The sequence below is a fragment of the Pinus tabuliformis genome, chromosome 1_2 (genome assembly GCF_031772625.1).
Source record: "Pinus tabuliformis cultivar Carrire ecotype Pingquan chromosome 1_2, CPIR1, whole genome shotgun sequence".
Taxonomy (NCBI): domain Eukaryota; kingdom Viridiplantae; phylum Streptophyta; class Pinopsida; order Pinales; family Pinaceae; genus Pinus; species Pinus tabuliformis.
The window spans coordinates 5,123,278-5,140,761 of record NC_142298.1 but is presented as its reverse complement, the minus strand read 5'-3'; positions in this window follow the sequence as shown (position 1 = coordinate 5,140,761).

The window sequence follows — 17,484 nt, the reverse complement described above, 5'->3', positions numbered from 1 at the left end:
TAACCCATGGTTCACCAACCAATAGGATGATAAGAATTTTTTCTACAGAGCTTAGAGTGTCTTAACAACCGTGTCATGATATATTATATGGCTAGTCGCAAATATAATTATATTATGTTATATTATACAGCCTAATTGGGTCTAATGGTTAAGACCATGTGTTTCCTCCTAAGATGTCACTGGTTCAAAACTAAATGGGCATATTATGTATGCCTTGGTAGACTTCCCTGAGCGGAGGTGGTTCTCTTGTCCCACAATAATCAATAGGGTCATTAGGGAAATGGAGCATTAGGTGCTAAATTTATCTTCTTAGAATAATAGCACTCAATCCAATCTCTAATGGAACTAAGTATGTAGACTTTATTATACCCTTAAGTTTACTACTTAATACTAAGGTAATTGAGAGTAAAATTCCTAAGTGTCTTTTTCAATGTACTATAAAAACAAGATGGTTGATAGGGTTATCTAAAGTTGGTTTTGGGTAATCTCATGGGCTTCCAATATACCTAATGGTATATCCAAATGAAATTCCATATATAGCTAGTGTCTAACGGAATACTACTTGAAGGGCTACAAATAGGGGTTATAAGGGTGTATAATGAGGAGAACATATTTTAATTTCCTCTTTATATTATTTTGTTTCCATAGAATTACCCATTGGGTGATAGATCACTATGTTATTTGTATATATTGAAACATGTTTATAGGCTGATTTTTTGTCAAACAATATTAGTTGAGGAAAGTGGTATGGTACCATGGTGTTGTTTATTAAAAAATATAAAATTCAAAAAAGAAATAATAAAATATTCCATGATTTTGTGTGTAAATATTAATTGTTGGATGACCAAAATACCAAAAAAAAGAATTTATTAATTGATGAAAGTAACATTAACTTGAATCTTCAAGGGGAGAAACTTCATATAAATAGAGCTTCAATTATGATATGCTTCATCAGAAATATCATTACATTACTTCTACTTCTTTATAGTGACTTATTATCTACATTCCTTAGAACGTAGGGAAAATGTGATTACAATATGAATGGGATGACATGTGTGGTACATTCAATGCATTAATTGTATAAAACCTTCATTATCATTTAACACAACATTCTATGCCAAGATAAAATATACTATTTTTTGCATAGTAGTCTAATTTCGGTTATATCTAGAGAAAAATTGGCAAGAATTTTTGTAAATCCAAGTTATAGTTGTTAAACTTCAAAATTTTAGGTGACCTAGACGTTTTTGATGGTGGATCCATTTCCAGCATCAAAAACACGATTCAAACATTACCTCTACAAGATTTTTTGAAAATTTTTTGCATGGATTCTGGCCACTTTTGACATTCTGGACAATTCCTTTGCCTTGTTAGTGGACTCCTACTTTTTTTATATAAAATGTTTTTTAATTTCTAAATTAACATGTGAAGAAAAAAGAAACATTATAAAAGTCAATAAATATTGAAAATAATGTGCTTATTATGATAACATTTGGAGTTATATATATATATATATATATATATATATATATATATATATATATATATGTATAAAATTATTGGAATGATAAGCAAAAAAAAATTTGAGACAGGTTTTTGGTGATAATCACATCAAAACTCATTATTTAAAGCGTTTCAAACGAACAAGTGTGGTTCTTCGTCATGACAAGATGACGAACGAGACAACTAGATCTAGGCATAACTTAAATAGAGAGAGATCATTCAAACAGTTAGAAAAAAACAACCATAATTGACCATAGGGACAGGGTAAAACTATATTTGACTCATCCAAGAGACAGTTAATTCATTAATTAATTTGTTAGATATAATTATTTTTAATTCATGTCAGCTATATTTGACTAGTCCAAGAGACAATTAATTCATTAATTAATTCGTTAGAGATAATTATTTTTAATTCATATGAACCTGAATAAATCTAATTTAAATCAAAATATTTATTATTTTTAATTCATATGAACCTAAAAAAATATAATTAAAAATATTTTGATTACACATTAAAACAACTCATAATATAGTATATTATGTTTAATCTAATTAGTTAATTCTATTACTAAACCTATTTTTATATAACGAAATATGAATAATTTTTATTAAAATATATATAAACTCATCTAACCTATGAGTCACTATATATATATATATATATATATATATATATATATATATATATATATATATATATATATATATATATATATATATATAATTTAATTTAAATCAAAATATTTATTAGTTTTCAAAAATTAATCACTTTTAATTCATATGAACCTAAATATATCTAATTAAAAATATTTCGATTACCTATTTCACCTTTACTAATAAAACGAATTAAATAACTCATAATATAGTATATTATGTTTATTTGTATTACTAATCCTATTTTTATATAACCAAATATGAATATTTTTCATTAAAAATATATAGACTCATCTAACCTATGAGGTACTATGGTATTAACTAGAATAAAATAATAAATGAAGGATTATTCTTTACTACATAAATTGGATAACTCTTTTAGTCAAATTAGAATATGATAAGGAATACACCTAAATGATAATCAATTAATATATGATTATAATTTTAAACCTATTTATTTATATATAAATTAATAAGAAAAACATCAACTAAAATTATAGAACTTCGCCTCAATAATATGGGAGATCTTTTCTATCCATCTAAAAAAAAAAACAAGAAATCCACTCGATTAAGAAGACAAGGGAAAAAATCCAAAAGGAAACAAGGGGAAGAAAAAAAGAGGGTGGGGGGTGGGAGGGACGGGAGAGCTAAGAGGAAAGGGAATGGATCCAACATCTGTTAATCTTCCAAGCTTCGTCCCTATTGAGATTGCTTGGCCTCCTTTCGATTTCTATGCTCTCCCTAAGCTTTTGATAATGAAAATGAGAAATAGATGCAATAACCTTAGCCCCCTCAATACATAAATGATGCTTAGTCTTCTCCACGTGATTAATAGAGCACCCTATTGCACCAACATAGGGGGTCCCACACAAACAAGGAATAAAGGAGCTACAAATGGTGTTGAGGGGTCTGAAGGTAGAGGGAACATTATGCCTCGTAAGGATTCTGGCAATCCTGTCAGTGGTCCCATGAATAAAAGGGAGATGCACCCCTGTGGCTCTATCTAAGGGGTCTTTTTTAACCTTGGGAACTTTGCTAGCTCTGAGGAAAGCTTTCAGACCTTGTTTCCTACTATAACCATTATTAACAAAAACGTTAAGAAGATGGGCTTTCTCTTTATCAAGGTTCCCTTCATCAGAGATTCTCAGCGCACGAGTAGCAATTGTGTTGAGAACACCCAATTTTTGAGCATGGAAATGGTGAGAGTTTGCATGAAGATATTGGTCAGTATGAGTTTTCTTACAAAACACCTTGTGGGAGAAAGAACCAATGTCTTCATTCTTCGAAATCAAAACATCAAGGAAAGGTAGGCACCCATCAACTTCTTGCTCCATAGTAAACTTAATGGAGGAGGATTGATTGTTGAGATGCTGAAAAAATAGATCCAATTCCTCATGCCCATAAGGCCAGATGACATTAGTATCATCCACAAATCTTTTCCATAGCTTCGACAGGATACGGGTTGAGGTAGAAGCCTCGGATTCAAAGTCCTCCATAAAAATATTATCCACATTGGGGACAAGGTGGAGCCCATGGCCACCCCATAAGTCTGCTCATATAATTCCCCTTTAAAGAAGAAAAAAGTAGAGGTAAGGAAAATCTACTCAATGAGCAATATCACGGTCGTTGAGGTGATTAATGACCTCAATGGCCTCCTTTATAGGAATGGAAGTGTAAAGAGGAACCACATCAAAGCTAACAAGAATGTCGTCAAGATCACAGTTTATTCCCTTTAACTCATTGACAAATGAATAAGAGCCTTTGACGAAGGACTTTGTAAGCCTTATCATTTAGGTGTATTCCTTGTCATATTCTAATTTGACTAAAAGAGTTATCCATTTTATTTAGTAATGAATAACCCTTTATTTATTATTTTATTATGGTTAATATCATAGTACCTCATAGGTTGGATGAGTTTATATATTTTTAATAAAAATGATTCATATTTGGTTATATAAAAACATGATTAGTAATAAAAAGAAACATAATGTACTATATTGTGAGTTATTTAATTCATTTTATTAGTAAAGATAATATGGGCAGTCGAAATATTTTTAATTAGATATATATAGGTTCATATGAATTAAAAATGATTGATTTTGGAATACTAATAAATATTTTGATTTAAATTAAATTTATTCTATAAATTTATAAATCTATCTCTCTATATATATAAAAAAATTCTAGTGAATACGACAGTAACTCATATGTTGGATGAGTTTATATTTTTTAATAAAAAATATTCATATTTAGTTATATAAAAATAGGTTTAGTAATAGAATTAACTAATTAATTAACTAATTAGATTAAGAATAATATACTATATTATGAGTTATTTTAATGAGGGTAATAAAAATATTTTTAATTAGATTTATTTAGGTTCATATGAATTAAAAATAATAAATATTTTGATTATAGTTCCTAGGTTAACAATATTTTTAAATTAGATTTATTCAGGTTCATATGAATTAAAAACAATTATATCTAACAAATTAATTAATGAATTAACTGTCGCTTGGACCAATCAAATATAGCTGTTACCCTGTTCCTGTGGTCAATTATAGCTATTTTTTTCTCATTGTTTGAATGATCTCTCTCTATTTAATCTATGCCTAGATCTGGTTCTTCATCTTGTCCTGACAATGAACCACACTTGTTGGTTTGAAATGCGTCGACTAATGAGTTTTGATGTGATGATCACCGAAAACCTGTCTCAAAAATTTGATATGGATCACAAAAGCTACAATTTAATAATTACATCCCTGCATGGAAGGGCCACTGCAAATAAGTTTCATCATTTTGAACGGGCATGCTTGTAGGTTTCAAAGATGAAGTTAGATCTAGAATTTCTTAAGAGATGTAGAGATTCCTCAGTCATTCTGGTTTTTGCATAGATTAATCATCCCTTGAATATTCCTAAGAACCAGCGTGTCTTTCTAAACGCTATTTTAACATTCTTGAGGTCTGAGATTTGCAGGGATAGAAGAGTTCTAGATCAACTTTCTCGGCATCTTCTTTCTTTACAATTGGAACTTTCAGGCATAATTTCATCACCCCTGTGGTCGAGGGTTGATTCTCGTTCAGCTCTTAAATCTCAACGGATGGAAGACATTTGGAGACAGAAGCAGTGTTTCAAGTTTCTTAGGTTGTCCAAGAGTGCAATCAGAGATTTTTCTTTCTCTGTGGGTCGGTTGTCTAGTAGCCGGGCTTTTTCAGTCAAATCACCGCTCTCGATCCTTGGTTAATTGCGATCCTCCTTTAGAATGTCCCCCTGCCATCGAGTGTATCTCATCAAGTTCTGGAGAGGCTGCTGGGTCACCAGAGTTTTCGCTTTCTTTTCCGCCACACCCCAACATGGAATAGGGTCCGCTGCCAGGTAATATGGTTTCCCCTGATCTGGTTCCTCTTGTCTCAGATTCTAACCCATTGTCTGTTTTAAACATCCCCCATTGTCTGTTTTAAACATCCCCTCTGTTGATGTGACTATTGTTACCGAGTCCAGTTCTACTCCAATGGTGGATACCTTTCCCTGCGATGGCATAGCCAAACCTTACGGTTCCACTTTTTCTTCCTTCCCTTCGAAGAAAAAGTTGGTGCTTCAATCGTCCCTACGATGAAATCTCCTATTTTCTGCCCTTCGAATTAGCACTCCATTGATGGGTCTCTAGCCCTTCATTCAACCCGGGTTCACTACACTAATGGTGGTATCAGATCTGGTCTATCTCTCCTAAGCATGGATTCCAAGAGGATCTATTATTTGAATGAGAACCTTGGTGATCTTGCGTTGACTTATAATAACCATAATATTTATTTAAATAAATTAAGGACCGTAGTTAATAACGATCGTAATATGAATATTGATTTTTTATGTCATAATTTGAATTGTAATGATAGACAATAGAAATCATAATAATTTTATTACATACAATAATATTAATAAGAATGATAAAAATAGGACTGTTATATATTCGGATAGTATGAACAACCATAATAATAATATTGATTTAGAAATAAGTGACAATAATAATATTGATTTTAAAATGAGTGATAATTCCTTTTGTAATAATAATAAGATTGATAGTAGCAATATTAATAATAATGATATATATAATAATATTAATTACAATAACAACAATAATAATAATAATAATAAAGTTGTTAATCCTTTTAAATTTTATTTTCCTGATTATGTTTATAGTCCTCTTGAGAAGGGATTAAGCTTTGTGTTATGATATCATCTCACAAAAAGATAGAAAAGATAGATCAACGCCTTAGAAATAAGCCTCTTCGAGGGGGCAACCTCGTTTACATTACACAAATGAACAATTATTGGATAATACAAATGAAAAGACCTCATTTCTATATATAGGGGTCTAAGGGGTCATAATATAATCAGAACCGACATAACAATAATAATGTAAAGGCACAATAATAACAATAGTGGGCTTCTATGATATTTTTTATTATCGAACTCTAAGGTTTCAGTGATCTCTGCAATGGCAGGACTCTCGAGACAGCTACAGACCTGCAAACATTGATGACAACACGAATTTTCGATCCCAACAAGACAATTTCGAACTTCATGAATCCCCCCCAGGGGGAGGGTGCAGCGCCTCCCCCAATGGATGATGAAGAGCGGCAAAAGAATAAGGAAGATGACAACTCAGTCGATCAGAGTGACAACAACACGGATCTAAACTCACAAAAGGCAAAACAGGATAACCAAGAACAATGCAAGGTCAACTCGACAACATGCAAGCCCGTGGCTACTGAACGTCTGAAAGTAGTACTTCCAAGCCACAGAATCAATGCTCAGATACAGTATATGAGGGACCATGCTCTCATAGGCAAGTTCGTAGGACTTTGGTTGATTGAGAAGGTGTTGCATAGATGGATAACAGCGAAATGGAACCCAAAAGGACATATCACCCTGCAGCTGGGGCCTAAAGGGTTCTTCACAACGATTTTTTAGTGCCTGGAAGACCGGAACAGGGTCCTAGATGGAGGGCCCTATTTCTTCAATTCCACTGGCCTGTTTCTCAGAGGATGGGTAGAGCGCTTCAACCCTAATAAGGAGGATCTTAGTTGGCTCCAGTCTGGATTCGATTGTATTCGCTTCCCGTGGAGTATTGGGATGAAACTTCTCTACAAGAAATTGGCAGTGTTCTGGGTGAATTTATAAAAGTTGCATAGGAAACAAAAATCCGAAGATGTACCTCCTACGCACGAATCTGTGTCTACATGCACCTCAAAAAAGCCCTTCTGGATGCAGTAAGTTTATTCCATGATGATGTTGAATGGGTTAAGTTGATTGATTATGAACATGTGTCATTTAGGTGCAGAAGATGTCATGCCATAGGTCACTTATTCAAGGACTGTCCTTTATCTTAGAAACCCTCATTCCCAGCTGGAGCAGATATGACTGAAAATGATGGCTTCACCAAAGTGGCCAGTCGAAGGAGAAGCCACAAGAAATCAGCTTCAAATTCCAAAATTCCTCAACCCAGCTCCTCCAAACCTTCAACGAGCAACAAATTTGAAGCATTAGCTCATCAGAATGACCCTAGCTCTGAAATTCCCGCTCACCCAGAGAAGGAGGCAACAAAGAACAATCAATCGAAGCATGTAGATTCCAAGAAGCTCCAAGAAGATCCTCTACCCCACGATACCTCCTCCTCAAATAAACTCAAAATCCCAGCATGGAATACTCAAGGAATGGAGGTAGACAAATTACAATCTGATTCTAGAATAGCAGAAGAAATAACTGAAGAATTAAATGAATCTCAGCACATGGAGGAGGAACATAAAAGTATAGATATTGGGGAACTAGACATTCGAGGCCTAGAGTATGCATGTAGAACAAAAAAATTTGACAAAATTCCAGACAGACAACTAGAGAATCTGGAGGAGGCCCTTTCACGGGCACACAGGTAAAATTCTTTAGGTATTTAGACTGGCAGCCCCTGGGATGGGAGATTCATTACCAAAGATAACAAAAAGCATGGAAGGAAAACAGACCTCCAAGAAACAAATAGAATAGGAGAAATGTTAGTGAAGTGAAGTAGGTACTCCAAGCTAACAAAGTACTATAACTCCCTTCATAATCCTTCCCGATGAAGTTAATATCATGGAATATCAGAGGGCTCAATAGCCTAGGGAAAGGTAGACTACTTAAAAACATGATATTGCAAGAAAAACCACAAATCCTTTTCTTGCAAGAAACCAAATGCAATGCAAGCGCTCTTGAAATAATTGTAGCAAAAGTTTGGCTAGGAGGACTCACCGCTGCTGTGGATGCCGATGGGGCATATGGAGGCCCTGCAATCTTATGGGACTCCTAAGCTATTAGGATCAACAACATCCATGCAAATAATAATTTCATCCAAGCAATTTTTCACATCATAGGGACAAATATACACGGGATTTTAACCAATGTGTATTTCCCCTAGGAGGCTATGCATAAAGCAGAAATCCTGAACACCCTCTCAGCTATCAACACTGAGACGCCACACCCATTATGGATTTCAGGGGGCAATTTCAACATGATCACTAGGCTGGAAGAAAAAAAGGGAGGGAGGAACAGAGGAAATCAGGAAGGAAAATGCCTAAAAGACTTTATTCAAAACAACTGGCTTATTGACCTGCCTTTCAATAATGGACTCTTTACATGGAGCAACAAAAGAGCAGGGCTGCATCAGATCGCTTCCCGTTTGGACAGATTCTTGCTTTCAGACAATGCTATTCATATTGGAGGAGACTTTGCTGCTTCCATCTTGCCTTACTCGGGATCTGATCACTGGCCAATCTCCCTTCAATGGACTCATCCTGGCAACAAGATCCGAAGACCATTTTGATTCGAGGCTTTCTGGATGTCCCATCTGGATTTCAACAGCTTAATTAACTCAGAATGGAACAATTTCTCCCCTCCAAGTGGTTCAAAGATGTTTCAATTTCAGCAGAAGCTCAAGCATCTCAAAGGCAAGATCAAACAATGGAATCACACTTCTTTTGGTAATATATTCCAGTCTCAAAGCACCCTCGATCAAGATATGAAATGTCTGTAGTAGAGGATTATCATTGAAGGCCGTTCCGATGACCTGTCAGAACAGGAAAAATTTCTTGAGGCACAAATCATAGAGAGGGCTAAACAGGAAGAAACACTATGGAGGCAAAAATCGAGAATAAGATGGCTTAAGGATGGCAAAAAAAACACAAAATTTTTTCATAGCACCACCATCCAACACAAAATGAATAACAACATAACTCACATTCAAAATGAGTAGGGGGCTAAGGTGGAAACACATGAATAAATTAAAAGTGAACTTCTAAACTATTTCAAGCAAGCACATCAAGAGCCACATTTAGACAAATCGCAAGCAATAGAAAAAATTACTCGAAATATTCCCAAAATTATTTCAGAGGAGCATAACCAACTTCTTCTCAGGCCTATAGACTTATAGGAGGTTGAAACGACAGTTCGTCAGCTGAAACCGGGGAAGGCACCAGGCCCGGATAGACTCACCTCCAACTTTTTCCACAATTTCTGGGAACTAATAAAAACAGAAGTTTGGCAGGTGGTTGAGGAATCAAGAACCTTAAGATGGATGTTTCCTAGATTGAATGCCACATTCGCTGCCCTAGTTCCCAAGGAAGACCAACCCAGTACTCCCGATAGATACATACTTATTGCTCTGTGCAATATAATCTACAAGATAGTCTCCAAAATCATCGCTTCCAGGCTCGAATTGCTGCTTCCTCTCATTATTTCGCCTAAGCAATCTGGATACGTCAAAGGTCGGCAGATTACGGATGGTATCATCCTAACTCATGAAATAATCCATTCCCTGAAGCAATCCAAGAAGCCAGGTATGCTCCTTAAGGTAGATCTTTCAAAAGCTTTTGATAGCTTAAGTTGATTGTACATTGAAAAAACTCTAACTGCTTTTTGTTTTCTCCTCCTTGGTTAAGATGGGTTATGAGTCTCTTATCCTCCTCCTTCTTTTCTATCCTGATCAATGGTATTCCCTCCTCTCCTTTTCATCCTTCTTGGAGAATTAGGCAGGGAGACCCTCACTCCCCATTCCTTTTCGTGATTATGGAAGAAGGATTGGTCCGAAGCATTAAATTAGCTCAACAATCTTAGCTCCTTAGAGGCTTGTCACTTCACAACTCTTCCAACTTCTCTCACTGTTATAGACATTTTTGGGCTCTGCAACCCAAATCATACATGTCCATAAACCAAGGGCTCCTAACTCCCTAAAAGTGTTGTTTCATACTCTAAAGGAACAAGGTCAGCTGATTACATCATCTCCCAGAAGTTCTCCATAGGAAACTGCTTAGAACTAGTCAAAACTAGACCATATAGGTTGCTCAGTGCTAAGGGTGTGATGCATCCCACCTACACAGTGAAAAGTGTGTGTTGCATACTAAAAAGCCCTTCTGTAGGGTGCGATGGGCGAGAGTGGACAAATGGCAGAGACATTTTGCAAGGTGGATGATCATGGAATCTTCCAAAAACTTCTCTTGTGACACTTGCCTCTCTGAATTAGCCCAGGGATGAGTGAGAGATCATCAATCTCCAAGTGGAATCAAGGACTATCAGAGAGAGGAAACTAATCAAAATCCCAGAAGTTGACTCACCCCCTGCAATCATCTATATATGGATCCCTCATCCAAGAGATCCAAAGGCTGGAATTTTGTATATTGTAAGGAAGTTCTATTGGTTTCTTGGTAGAACATCATAGTGTTGGGTGATCTAAGCTTTTCATGAGGTGAAAGAAGGGCTTTCATGCTAGAGGATGACACTGGGTTAGAACAATTGGTTGTAATCCTCTCTTATATTATTGATATTAATAAAGCTATTCAAGTTTTCCTCCACATACTTGTATGTTTGATGATATATGCATTTGTGTGGTCAATATATATCTGGCCCTATATTGTTTATGATTGTAGATCTCTGTTCTTCGATAGTATTATGCTGCTTTGATCCCACAGGTGCTCTTTGAAGTTGGGTAGATGAAGGAGAAGCGGCAAGGATCTGTCAGACGGGAGAGGAACCGAGCAAGGAACCAAGCGCAAGACTGAGGTTGGTGTCCTTCATTCCCCTCTCATCTACTTCTCATAAAGGAAAACAAAGTTAGTTTTAGTTTGTTTGTTTCTAAGATAGCTACCAGTCTTAGTGGGACTAGCAGCTCTGAGTGGACACTAGATTTCCCGATAACAAAATGGCGACTCCACTGGGGAGCGAATAGATTGTTTGTTTGTTTATATTTGTTTATTTTATAAACTTATAGACAGAGCCTGAAGTCAAGCCAACTAGCCTTCGAACTGCGTTTGCTATGCAAGTGAAAAGTAGATCAATGTTGCTTCAGTCTATCTCTGGGTTTTGTTTATAAACTGAACAATTGATTTACAAACCTTCTAATTTCCCTAGTGGTGGCTCTAGTAACCTCATTAGATCAGCCCCTGTGATTTCTATTTACTGTACATCACTTGCTCGGCCTAAATCCCTGAACTGAGCTGCAAACTGTGACCCGGAACCCAGTTGAAGTCTCGTCTCTGGACCATCGCACCTTCTACTATTAGGAATCTAGATGCATCACACCTCCCATGTGTAGTAGGTGCTGCATCGCACTTTCCCTATGTTGCAAGTGCGCTGATTAGACAAGACCTCTTCTGCTCTTAGTTTTTTGTTTATGTGTTCACTCTTTTCAGCTCTATTCAGGAGTTTTGCGGTCTGTGATCAGTATACCACTGTGAAACCCCCTTCCTTTCTGTCATTTCGCCTCCATCATGCAAATAACTGTGAATTTTTTTATGTATTCTGTGCCATTTTTAGTTCTCTTTTACAAAGAAGCAGCGTAATCGAACTGTCGTCTTTTGATTTGAAAGTGTCGCAAGTGTCATTTTCAGTCTAAGAGAAGAATTCTATTGTTCTTAATGGTCGATTATATAGTTACTCTTGTATTTGATTTGAATTAGTAGTTTTTCAAGTGTCGAAAGCAGTTTTCAATTCAAAATAGCAAAGTGTTGTCATTATCTTCCTTTCGTTCTTGAAGAGAAATTTGTTAGTACTGTCACTTTGAAAAGATAATTCAGATTTGTACTTAGCATTCTTCTTGTCATTCAAACATTAAGAAAGCTGAAAACAAATACATGCATGTGCATTGGCATTTAGACTGCTTTTTGGTTTGATTTAGGACATTGCATCTAGTGTGTGCTCTCTGCTCTATGTTGAAAGAATATCATCTCTCTTTCTTTAGTAGCTAGGATTTTCATTGCAAAAAGAAGATTAAACAATTGTTTATCATCTTAGATTGCATTTTACGAATTATATCTACATCACGTGGCGAACTCGAAAGGAAAATTTCTTAAGAAAGATCAACTGTAAAATAAATTCAATGAACATAAAAACGCTTTGGAACCTAACGCACAACATCTAGAAGTCTAGGCTAGTGATGTATTTCGGCGTCGTAAAGCCTGGTAACTATCGCTTTCACTATTGGTTGGGTGATTCCTCCTCTTTGAAACGACAAGTGTCAGTATGGACTTGTGCTCCCACGTACCGTCGAGTATATATTGGGAGACCACAATAGGCTATATCCTTTATCCATAGGAAGCCGTGTCTGCCACCCTATCGATCGCAATGCATTGAACACAACATTCGGGAAGATTGACTGCCATACCGTAAAAAGTATTCTGTACTTTTGTGATTGGTTTGGTAATCCCTCTGTCTAGATTTCTAGAGTATTTTCTTTCATTCCTTTTCAGACTCCTTAAAGGAAAAGTTCCATCTGAGCACTTGTCACTTCAGGCTCATTAAAAATCGAAGGCGACTAGAGTCATCTTTTGTTTTTCTAGACTCTTAGAAATTGAAAAAAAAAGTTGTGTCAAAGCGTCTAAAATTTATTTTAATTGGAATAATATCACCATTCTCGCGTTGGTCTTAGGTTGAGAAAAATGGAGTCCACCAACCAAGGATTTCCCCTTGGGGGAAACCCTAGTCCTTTCTCCTCTTGGGGAGATGTTGGTGCACCTCACATGGGCACATTGTCACTTCTAGGATTGACGATTGGCTTGCCAATATGGCTCTTCTCGACCTCTATCGTCTAGAACACCGTGATTCCCGAGCAATCAAGTCAGCAACTGGATGATACTAAAGTTACCCCCCAACCTTCTCCTTCATCCGTTTCTCCCTCTCCTCCTTCCTCCTCGCTTGATAAAGATGGTAAGGCCAAAAATCAAGTAACTAAGAAGGAGAATAAGGGGAAGGAGAAGAAAGAGAAGAAGAAGAAGGAGCCAAAGATGAAAATGGGTAACCAGGGACCGTCTAGTGAAAATCCACACACTGCACCATCCAAGCCTAAATCTCCATGTGTAATTTGCAAAGGAGACCACTATCATCAAGATTGTCCTTGCATCCCTCAGATCTTAAGGGACTGGTCTCCTCGCTTGTACAACCCGGTGTCATCAACCTCTGAAGACCATGTCGAAAGTACACCATCAACTAGTGAAAGGAAAGCATTCAGACGAAAAAGGAAATGTAAATTTCCTTGTAAACTGTGTGAAGGTGATCACGCCGTCCACCATTGTCCCTTCCTAGACGAAGCTAAAAGAGTTTTGGATGACCATCCGGCTTCACCGATACGGCTTCCTTCTGGATACAAGAAACTCTTGCTGAGTCCATCGCTAGTTGAAAATCCAACCAACATGCTAGTGTGGTCGGTCAAAACATCTATCATTGAAGATAAACCCGCTGAATCCATACTAGACGAAAGTCAAAAGGTTGAGGTGGCAGTCAACCCGGTATTGCCTTCGGAAGGTCCATCTTCAGATGACATAATCACCGAAGAGAATGAGAACGACACCGTTCAAATTCTTTTCGTAAACACAAACTCCGATGAACATGGGGGCAGTCTACCCATTCCTTTACTACAGGAAAGAAGTTTGTTAGAATGATATCCGGCCGTCTATTCGGTGCCACCTCCGAGCAACCTAGTCATTTTCTTCGATTGGAATATACTAGGTTAACGTACCATTCTGAATCATTGTACAAGCTTACAAAATGATCATGGTCGGTACCATCATAGATGAAGGGGCTTCTGTGAGTATCCTTTCCTCAACTGCTTGGGAAGCACTTGGCTCGCCATCGCTTCTGCCTAAGATGAGAAATCTGACAGGCTTCAACAAAGGAACCAGTCAACCGTTAGGGATCCTTCCCAATGTGCCCATAAAATTAAGAAGGAAGACCGTTTATGTGAATGTAATGGTAGTCCGAGGAGCTCTAGATTATAATCTACTCCTTGGACGTGACTATATTTATAGCATGGGAGCCATTGTCTCCTCACTCTTTAGAGTAATGTGTTTTCCGCATGAAGGCCAAGTTGTCAAGCTCGTAGACCAGCTTTCGTTCCCTGGCTCACACATAGCTAATAGTCAAATGCCATCCCTAAATGGTCTTTTTCACACAAGGAATGTCTCATCAATCTGCAGTCCGTCCACCGAAAGAGCGCGAGTGATTCGGGAGGACATGACTGAAACCTAGGGGGCTTGCACCCTGGTCTATTTCGGCAGGAAAACCTTGGGTATAGGGTAGGTCTCCACGGAGGATATATGACTAGTCTGACACACCCGTCCGTTTAGGAAAATGGGATTAGACTGGAATAAGATTCCCTCGTCAAAGTTATGTGAGTGGAGGAGACCACGCCACTCACCTTTGTCTATTTCGGTAGACATCGCCAAGGAAGCATTTTGTCTGCAACGCGGATGGAGAGCTTTCATATGGTAACCTGGAAACTTTTCGCTATACCTGGGGGAATGCAAACCTTTTTGCATGAAAGCGAAGAGCGACCATTTATTTTCTTAGTTTGTAGTTTCTCAACCCTTTAAACTCATAGGATTGGTCGTTCCTAGCTTTCATAATGAAAGGATCCAGAGCAAAGTTTCCAATGGTGCAAGCTCCCTAAAAATGGAACCTATCAATGAGACATCCTTATTATATGACTGGCACGAGCAGTTTTTATGTGGAGTTCAAGCTCATTAAAAATTAAACATAAGCGATGAGCAAACGTACCCCCAGAGTTTAAGCTCATTAAAAATGAACCAATTTCTGGTAAATAACCATTGTGAATGTATTATCATCAGCTTTTGAGCCCTAGTCGTGTTCTCATCATCACCTCCACTCTGTTTCAGCCGATCATTCACTTCCATTTGATTGTTTACCCCTTTTGAGGAATAGCTGCGAAGAGTGATCCTGTTAGCCATCCTTGTGACACTGCCGTGATTGGAAAATTCCAAACCTTACCTGGAATCAGCTCCTACTCAAAATTATCACTTGTTCCTCAAAAACGAGTCTCCTTTAAGCTCTTTTCACCTGAATCGTAAAATATGAAAATATTGCTAAGTGATTGGCCTCTCCAGCTCGTTGACCAGAAGTGCTATCCCTCCTCTAGATGTCAATATTTTTGGACCTGACGGATTATTACACAAAAAGATCGAGTGCTTGTTTTGTTCGGCTCATTAAAATTATCGAAAATTCATCACTTTCATATTATTTTATACTTTTTTAGACTTAAGGGATTATATGACGAAAAAGGATTATTGGAGTTTCCTTTACGTCACTTTCAAACTCTCTAAAATTCAAAAGGATCGAGTTATCTTTGTCGTTAAACTCGTTAAAACCGAATAGCGACAAACTTGTCCATACAGACAAGAACGAGTTTCACTGTCGCTAGGCTCATTAAAACATAGCGACTGGTTTGTCCGAAGGGAAAATGATAGAACAAGCATATGTTATCCTCCTCAAGCTTGACAAAAATAAAGAGGTACTGATCAACAATGACTAGGGAGAAATTGGGAAGAAAACTTGAAGGAACTTTATTGGTAGCAAGTCGCTCTTGAACATGACACTTTCACTCCGCATCCGAGTCAGGTTGGGTTGTTCCATTCAATGGTCATATCACCATTGGTCCACCACACCATCCATATTTGGGTTTAACGCTACCAATCCATGTCAGTGTCGCTGGTATGTTTAAGAGAAGTCACTCAGAGAATTCACCTCTATCTCATCCACTACAATACATTCACGCTCCATTCTTTCATGACTGCCACCCTGAACCCTGTATCATGAGATCATTTTCACCTCCAAAATCATTTACTCCATTCTGTGTCATAGATGTGGAATTCATTAAGGCCCTCCTGCGATGGGTCGCTTCTTGTCGACATTAGCTCATTATCCAAGAAGTCGACTTAGGAACAACCCTTTCAGTACTTTGAAGCTTGCATGCCTCAATGGCAAGTTTCTCACTTCTGGCGATAGGTTTACATCAATGGCCTTTTACCGAAAGATTTTGCGTGGTGTTTGACACCAAGTCCCTTATTCACACCACGTGAATTGTACTGTAGTACCTTGAGGGTCATCATTATTATCGGTGATTCCTCTTGCACCTGTTAACAACTTACATCATTGGCTGGTAATCAGGCGATGTCTTTCCATGTTTGACCTCATAACATCTTTCACATGGATCAAGTTGTACTCTGAGTGAAGATTGAATGAGTTTGAAGACCCTGGATCTAGTTTCATCCATCTGGGCTGCGATATATTCAGGAAAATAAAGACATCAAATGTACATTGTTGCTGCACAGATGATCATCTGAATCAAAGGATGATGACTCTATCAGAATCATCAATCTCTCGCATAGAAGGTTGTCTGTCTTATGTACATGAAAATGAATTTATAAATCTGAGCATGGGAATGCCCGCCTTAGCTAGATCATGAAAAATATTATGAAGATAATGTGTTGTATTGTATCTTATTACAGGTCACCTCCTAGCTCGAAAAAAATTTGGATCCTCATGATAAAGCATTTCACCCGACATCAAAAGATTAACGACCCCATGCTTTAGGGGGCAACTGTTATAGACATTTTTGGGCTTTGTAACCCCAATCATACATGTCCATAAACCAAGGGCTCCTAAGTCCCTAAAAGTGTTGTTTCATACCCTAAAGGAACAAGGTTAGCTGATTACATCATCTCCCAGAAGTTCTCCACAGGAAGCTGCTCAGAACTGGTCAAAACTGGACCATACAGGTTTCTCAATATGAATGTCTAAAGTTAGCATGGGCTCCCTAATATAGAATTCGGCCAAGCAACATAGAAGCCTCATTCAACAGCATAGTTTTTGGGAAGTTAAGAATGGCAACACTGCAAGATTTTGGGAAGATTCCTAGGAGCAGATGCCCAAGTTAAAGGACCTAATTTCTCATTTGCAACTTCTGGAGCAGGATATGCAGACATATGATAAGGTTAAAAAATTTGGAATCCCTC